The sequence below is a fragment of the Epinephelus fuscoguttatus genome, linkage group LG1 (assembly GCF_011397635.1).
Source record: "Epinephelus fuscoguttatus linkage group LG1, E.fuscoguttatus.final_Chr_v1".
NCBI lineage: Eukaryota > Metazoa > Chordata > Actinopteri > Perciformes > Serranidae > Epinephelus > Epinephelus fuscoguttatus.
Genome location: NC_064752.1, coordinates 51,459,940 through 51,468,917, shown reverse-complemented (window position 1 = coordinate 51,468,917; position 8,978 = coordinate 51,459,940).

Sequence of the window (8,978 nt, the reverse complement as noted above, 5' to 3'; positions counted from 1 at the left end):
TTTATCAATTATTGTCACAAATAGATCATTAAAAGCTTTAAGCGCCTCATCTGGATCCTCTTTTATTAGCACACTGTCCCAACATAAATTTCTAACATCCTCAATAAAACAATTTTCCTGGAAGTGTTTGTATGATCTCTTAACAATGACCTTGGGTCCTGCTTTAGGAATTTTTGCCTTCCTCACTATTGCCACTAGGTTGTGATCACTATAACCAACCGGTATCGATATGGCTTTAGAACACAGTTCCGCTGAGTTAGTAAAGATGTGGTCTATACAAGTAGATGTCCTAGATCCATTACTTTTTATACATACTCGAGTTGGCTTAGTTACTACTTGTGTTAGACCACATGCATTCGTTACAGTGCAAAGCTTGCTCTTAAGTGGACAATCTAATGAATTCCAGTCAATATTCAGGTCCCCAAGAAAAAATATTTCATTATTCTGATCACACACCCTGTCAAACATATCACACAATTTATCTAGGTAATTGATGTTTGCACTGGGTGGCCTATAACCACACCCTACCAGTATTGGTCTCACATAAGGCACATGAACTTGGAGCCACAGTGCTTCAACCTCAGTTGACATAAGGTCCTCTCTTACTCTTACCGGTATATGGTTTTGAATATAAATAGCCACCCCTGCCCCATAGCAATTTCTGTCCCTTCTGTATATATCATATCCATGAATTTTCAATGCAGAATCTTCAAGTCTGGGATCAAGATGAGTCTCTGATATTGTTAAAACATGTATATTATCTATCAACAACAAGTCTTTGATTTCACTCAGTTTATTTCTCAAGCTGCATATGTTAATATGAGCTACCTTTAATCCTTTCTTGGGTAACTTAGTGGAAGACAGCATTGTTACCCATTAAAGCATATTCTCTATTTACTAACTTATCTATATTAGAACTATGGTCCACCCACTCTTCATTCAAATAACAAATACCACCCAACTCACCTACAAACACAGACACAAACACAAACACCCACATAGAAAAACACCTCACATGAACACACAAACTTGTTAGACTCATCCCCAACATTAACATTAACAACCCCCCACACCCCGCAAAGGGACGTGCATAGGAAAACAGGTTCTATTATTGTTGGGGGGGTTTTTTTCCCTTCTCTTCTCCTTTTTTTCTCCCTTTTTTTCTTTTTTTTCTCTTCCTTTTTCTTTTTTCTCTTTTTTTTCCCTTTTTTTTCCTTTCCCTTTCTTTTCTTTCTCTTTCCTTTTTTTTCCCTTTTTTCTTCTCCTTTCTTCTCCCTTAACTCACCCTCCTTTAACCCCTTTACACCACTACTGCTTCTTATAATAATGAAAGGTCAGTGTCCACCCCATAGCTCCGCCCCTGTGTCTTATTTCAAAATAAGCTCATCCAAACTTGACAGAATCAAGGACTATACATCAAAAGTAATCTATCATCAACTTATTCTACACAAGGAGTTAGTCCATGAGCATATTGCTAATAGTCCATAACCTGCCTCCAATAGCAGGAAGAAATATAGAAAAAAAAAAAAAAAATGTTCAGTCAAACATAATCACTGATGCTCCATGGGGAGTGGGGATCTCCAGGGTTAGCTTTCATCGGCTATGGCAAATGATGAAATACAAATTTACATACCCACTCTGATCTATATATTTGGGCTGGATCCTGTCTTCTCAAGAAAGTCCTCCACCTTGGCAGGGTCATCAAAGAAGTTGTGATCATGTCCTCTGGTTAGTTTAATTGTGGCTGGATAAATTAAGAAGGCAAGGAAACCAGCCTGGCGAGCCTTCTCCATGACGGTATAGCAGGATTTGCGTCGGCTCCTGGTGACAGCACTGTAGTCAGCCGTAAAATGCACCTCCTTTCCCGCGATCTCCAACGGTGAATCTCTCGCCGCTTTTAAGATGCGAATCCGGTCCGTATAACGCAGGCATACAAAGATGAGCACCCTTGACTTAGAAGTGTTACCCCGAAGAGTTCCTACCCGGTGGGCTCTCATGATCTCAGGTGGATTATCTCCCAAGGTAGGGAACCACACAGGTAGCTGGGTTGTAAGATATTGTATTATGTTTGAGCCCTCTCTACCCTCCGGCAGTCCATGGATACAGATGTTGTTCCTCCTGCTGCGGTCCTCCAGGTCTGCCAACTTTGCTTCAGCTCCCTTCATAGCGTTAGATAGTGAAGCAGTGGTACTTTCAACTTTTACTGTACGTGTCCTCAAAGTTGTGTAGTCTGCACGTAGTGCACGGGTTTCATCCTTAAGCAACGCTAAATCTGCCTGGAGGGAGTCAAAACGCTGTTCGAGGCGAGAAAATCGCTCTTTAGAAGTAGTCTCTGCTCTGGAGAAATGTTTCTCAAGCGCGGCGTCAATCAGCGTGGTTAATGCCTCAGCTGATTCCATTGTTGGCAAAGTCTCTGCAGCAGGTTGCTGTGCGTTACTGCTAATTTTGGTTCCCCGCGGCATGGGCAAGCAGAAAAATACTTTAAAAAAGAGTTTGTCGGAGCGTCCACCACCTCAAACAAATTATCCGACCTGTGCAAAAAAACTGATGATCCTTAGCAGAGGATTAATAAACAAACATTGGGGAGTTGTTACTCGCAGGCACACCTAAGCAGCCATCTTTATGACGTCAAGACAACAGCTGCACACACAGACACAGCCACACGGCTCTGTCTGTCTGTGTGTCTCACAATCTTTAAAGGACAGATTACAGCAGCAGAAACTTCATTTGAAACAGCAAATACACATTATTAACCCCTACAGTGCCAAAATGGGCTCTCTAGCGCCACCTAGATGCACTAAAATGGCCACTGCAGCCCGTAGGAATGTCGTATCAAGATCAAACCAAAACTGGTGTGTTTGACTTACAAATCACGCATTGACACCCATGACCTGATTCCAACAGGAAGTGAGCTATTTGACCTTTCAAAGTAAGATTTCGCCTCAAACGTGGTCTCAAGAAAACACATCTCCTCCTACACCGTTTATTTTATCAGTTTTAAAGATGCACACATGCCAGCTCAACTGCTACTAAACAGATCTTCTGTATAACTTTATCTCTCTCATCATCACATTATTTTCATGATTGGACCAACGGTTTGGGAATGGGAAGCACTTGTTCGAAGAGTTAAATCTCCACTAAAAGAGGTGTCTCTGTGTTCTGTCTGTCTCTCTCTGCTCTTCTGCCAGGTGCGCTTACTTAATTACCATGGCAACCGCTGTCACACACAAACTCACAGAAACATGATGTCTGTGCGTGTGTCTACATCTTACGTTCAGACATGACAGGGGCAGCATCTCCATTTTAACCCTTTAGGTGCCAGAGTTAATTGAGGAAAATATTCCATTTTCATTTCAACATTTCAAAAGGCTGTGGCTTTAAAGTGGTGACAGATAAAGGCATACTGTAAATGAGAAAACTATTCATCATGACCCAAAGTTTGTGATAGGAGTAAATTAACTCATCTAATTTGCATATTGTGGCATCACCAGCAGGCAGCCATATTGGATTTCATAAATCTCAGTCAAAAAACATTTTGAACACATTTACACAGTAGATTTCTTTTGTTTTGTGTTGTTTTTGTCATGTCTTCCTCAAAATGAAGGAAGAGGAATCTGATGGGAAGAAATTCGCCCATCTAATTTGCATAATGTGACATCACTTCTGCATACCTACAGCTACAGAAAACATTCAAACATCAAACCGTTCAGCTCTGTAAGGATTTTCTGATGTTTGTGGCAATATGTTTGATGTTTCTAAATAATTAACAGTGACGACATATGGTGGGGGCCGAAACGGGCGAGGTCCCGCCAAACGCTGCTTGCAGCTTTAATATTATTATTAAGTTTCTAAATCTTCATTTATTTATTATTATTAATATTAATGTAATCTTTAAATCTTTAATTTTTTTCTAAATCCTTACATTTTTATGCATTTTATCACTATTTTATCTCATACTTGTTTTATCTTGTCATATTGCCTTTTAGTCTTTTACTCTTTTAGTTTTTAGCTCCAGTGTTTCCTCTTGGGAGGCCTCCACACTGAGAGGCGTGTCCGGTCTGCCCGCAGGGACGTCGTCTTGGAGATCCCTCAGGTCCAAAGGACTGGGAGGCTCTGCACCATGTGTGGAGTCTACCCCGGTCTGTCTGGATCGGGGTGGTCTCTGTGGCGGCTCTCCCTGTGGCCGTAAGCTGTGGCGCCTCTCGGTGTGGATGGCTCCCCATAGGTGGTTCTTTCCTCACCTGGTTCCTCAGTGCCCATCCATGTTATTGACTATAATGACTGTGTGTGTGTATGTGTGTGTGTGTGTGTGTGTTTATATGTGGGGGTGGGAGGGGCGGGTTTTCAATATGTATGTAGTATTTTTGTTTGTTTTATTCTGTGAAGCACTTTGTGCTGCATTTTTAATGTATGAAAAGTGCTATACAAATAAAGTTTGATTGATTGAAGTAAAAGTACTGTAAAAAGTGTTGTAGTCTACAACTATATATGATCTCATTAGATGATTCTGACTCATCCATTAATGTAGTAGCAGGATTTTACTGTTGTAGTTGGTTGTGGTGGAGCTCATTTTGAACTGTTAATTAATGATTCATTTCATTGGGTATATCTGCTGATTATTTTCTCCATTAATTGATGGATTGTTTGGTTGTCAACATTCTGGAAATAGAGAGAGATAGCAAAACACTTACCCGGAGCCCAAAGTGACACCCTCATAATATTTGTTTTTTCCAGCCAACAGTTCAAACCTCAACATAAAAATGAATTATGAAACAATAATAAGCAAAAGCAGCAAAAAAAAAGACTAATAATAAAAATCTCCACGTTTGTGAAGCTGGAACCATGAAATATTTTTTACGGTGGCCCTGAAGTGCAAATCACAACAACAAATCAGAAAACACAACAGCAAATCAAAAAACACAACAGCAAATTACTAAACACAACAACAAAACAGAAAACACAACAACAAATTACTTAACACAACAACAAAACAGAAAACACAACGACAAATTACTAAACACAACAACAAAACACAAAACACAACAAATCAAAAAACACAACAAAACAGAAAACACAACAACAAATTACTAAACACAACAACAAAACACAAAACACAACAAGAAATTATTAAACACAACAAAACAGAAAACACAACAAATCAAAAAACACAACAACAAAACAGAAAACACAACAACAAATTATTAAACACAACAACAAATCAAAAAACACAACAACAAAACACAACAACAAATTATTAAACACAACAACAAAACAGAAAACACAACAACAAATCAAAAAACACAACAACAAAACAGAACAACACAACAACAAATTACTAAACACAACAACAAAACAGAAAACACAACAACAAAACAGAAACGACAATGACATTAACCAAACCGGAAAAGGTAGGTACCCTCGGGCAACATGAATCATCGCTGATTGGACTGATCCGTCCCTTGAACCGGAAGGACATACGTGCTGCTATTAAAGGATATTTTGATGCAGGACATGGATATGATGTGATACTGGATATGCTGTTGACAATTCACAACATAAACATGAGTCTGCATACGCTGAAGACACATTTAAAAGAAGCAGGGCTGTATAGAAGACTCAACTATTCCCCACTCCCTGAGGTGAGGCGTGCAATTCTGACTGAGCCGGAAGGACCAGGGCAACTCTTCGGTTATCGGACTATGTGGCAAGTTCTCAAACAAAAACACAGGCTTCACCTTAAACATGATGTAGTAATGAGTTTATTGAAACAACTGAATCCACGAGGGACGGCTTTGAGAACACACAGGAGGTTTACAAGATGTACGTATCACTCCATGGGTCCAAACTACAAATGGCATGTAGACGGATATGATAAACTGAAACCATTTGGCCTTTCAGGATGTATAGATGGCTTCTCAAGAAAAATAATGTGGATTGTTTGTGGACCAACAAACAATAATCCATCTGTTATCGCTCACAATTATATTAACTGTGCCAAGAATGTTGGTGTGGTTCCAATGAGATTAAGAACTGACCTCGGAACGGAAAATGGGACTATGGCAGCAATACAATGTACCCTCCGCCATGTGACTACTATGCCGGCTCGTCTAGCCACAGTTACAGCTCATCAACAGGGAATTAGCACATCAAGTTATGGTGGTCTTTTTTCAGAAGAGGGAGGTTGGTACATCTGTTTGGATTAAAAGTACAGTGGAACCTGTAAATTGATCACCTCTGTCTCTGTTAAACTGATCAGTGCTGATTATTGAAATCCCCTTCCTTGTTTGTCATTGTAATTATTATTAGTGTTCTTCAACTGTTTAATTCTAAAACAGACCACTTCAGCACTAAGTGATAATAATGAACATAGGAATCCATAGGAATTATTCTTTCCCAAAGTTATTGAATCACATCAGCAGTTGATTACTATTGTGATCATCATATGGTTTACGTTCTGATTTCTATGTGATGCTTTTGTTGAGATGTATCCACCAGTGCATTCTAAACGTGACTTGTGGTTATTAATTTTTTGCTCTCGTGTAAAATAAGCCACTTTGCATCTAATGTATCCCGAGGTCTCAGTTTTAGATGGACTTGCTTGGAGACCTGAGAGACTCTGGACTCTTCAATGGCAGCCATGAACACCAGTGCTTTCTGAGATTTAGCTTCAGTAATGTTCTGCAGCAAGACCTGGATGAATGTATGGACCTATGGAACAAGCACCGGATTCGACCAAGCAGACTTGCATCATGTCCAGGAGGGATTCCGAATGAACTGTATCTCTTGCCTCACAGGTAGTAATTATCATACATTACAAAAAATGCAAGGTGTTATGGTATAGCCTAAACTGGGATATATTTGGACAATTGTACATGTTGGTATAATCCATTCTTGAATTTAGAAGCTATCTGTCTCTATCATTGTTTATAAATTTCTGTATATCAACAGGCAAACAAATCTAACAATGACCATTTCAAACCTTGTCCTTTATATCATTGTATCATCTAATTTTGCAGATTTGGTTCAAGGGACTGTGGATTTGCTGTTGAAGACGGGGAACTGGATGTGTTTTCTGAGGCAAGACAAGTGATTGATTTATGTTGTGATCCAGACATTGAGGATTACCTACAACAGGCTGTGGAACGAAACAGACTACAACAGCCACAAGACTGGAAGACAGTCTCAGAACTGTACATCACTCTGGAGGAAATAGCTGGGCTATAGACATGGACTATTGGAACCCGTTTTTACCTTTCTTATGTATCCCACATTAACATGGACTTAAAACAATATTTTCCCGATGATTGGTGGACTATACATGCCTCAGTTTTGGAAAACACTTCCCATTCACAAATGTGATCTGACATTTACAAATTGCTTCAAAGGATAAATTACAGGATATGATCCCAAAAGTCTCAAATGTGGTTGTTTTGAATTTTCAGGTTTGGCATCTTGAACTCTGGGACTGAAGTGGAGACCTATTAAACTTAAATTTTATTCATTTTCTGATTCTGTGTTTATGTAAACATCAATTACTTGCAAAAAACATTTGTTCTGATTTTACGTTGTTTTTTTTTAAAAATATATATTGAGCTGTAAAAAACAGGAAACAGCAAAATAACAAATGAAAATCAGGGCACAGCTCTGAAATATTTATGGGTAAGATCTGCAAGTAGCTAACTGCACAGATTGAAACAATGTATAGAAGCCCTCACACGGGTGAACAATCACTTTAATGCATAACAAGTCCCAAATTGCCTTTTAACAATAGGCAGTAACTGATGTAAACAAGCAAACGTGACCTTGTACTTGGGCATTATTCTGACCAGAAATTTGTTGAGAAAAAAAAAAAAAAGACAAAAAAAAATAAACAAAAGAGAGCCTAAATCAGGCCACAGCTCTTATTACATTTATGGGTAAGATCTGTAAGTAGCTAACTGCACAGATTCAAATGTATACAAGCCCTCACACAGGTAAACAGAATCACTTTTATGCATGTTCCTTTGACATCTAAAAACATCCAAATCCTGAAGCATTCTGGATCCCAAACTCCATGTTTGTCTTCAAGACACTAGGAATCGAAGAGCGGTAGCTTCAGTGTGTTTGCACATGTGCTTGCCATTGGAAAAGGTGAATCAGTTAAAAACTCAATGCTTTGAGGGGGTGCTATTCCTGCTGGTGGAAGTGCTGCTAAACCAGTGGCAAACATCAGCACATCCTCGAGGGACACAGCCGTCACTTTTTCTAAAAAGAGAAAGTCAACATTGTAGTGCATTGTTTGACTCTGCATTATCTAAAAACATAAAGTGAATCATTAGTCTTATATTTCATTAAAGAAACTAAGATTACTAAGAAACTACACTACACAATTTATATATATCTATCAAAACAGCCTTGACAAACCTTCACAATCGAGAAGAAAATCAGCCCAAAATCCAATTATTTTGACCTCCTTCTGCCGCCTGTTGCTTCCTCTTGGGCTGAGGTCTGGACTGAACATGCTTTCCATTTCTGCAGCAGTCAGGGCCTTGGAAGAATGATATAGGACAGGAACCAGCACACCAGAATGCTGCTGCAGTGCAGTCAAAAACTGCAGACTTGCCAGTCCATCTTTGAATCTATCAAGGACAATTATTGTGTAAGACATAGGTGTGTTTTATCAGGTCTGTCAGAAAAAAAAAACTACCAAACATATAGCAACAATGTATGCAAGTATACTTACAGACCAGATTTTTAATTTAATATATTTTGACATAAATTCTGATTGTATAATCTCATGCCATAGGTAGATTGTTTATATAGGAGCATACAGAAAACATTTCATAGTGCACAGAAATTAATAGTGATGTCAAAAAAGGAGAGATCATCATGATTTGGACTTCTCCCCTAAAAATCTTGCTTTCACACTGCAAGAAACAGAAGTGTGCTAAACAAAGCACAATAATTTCTGGATGGTATTTGAGGGTCAAATGGAGCAT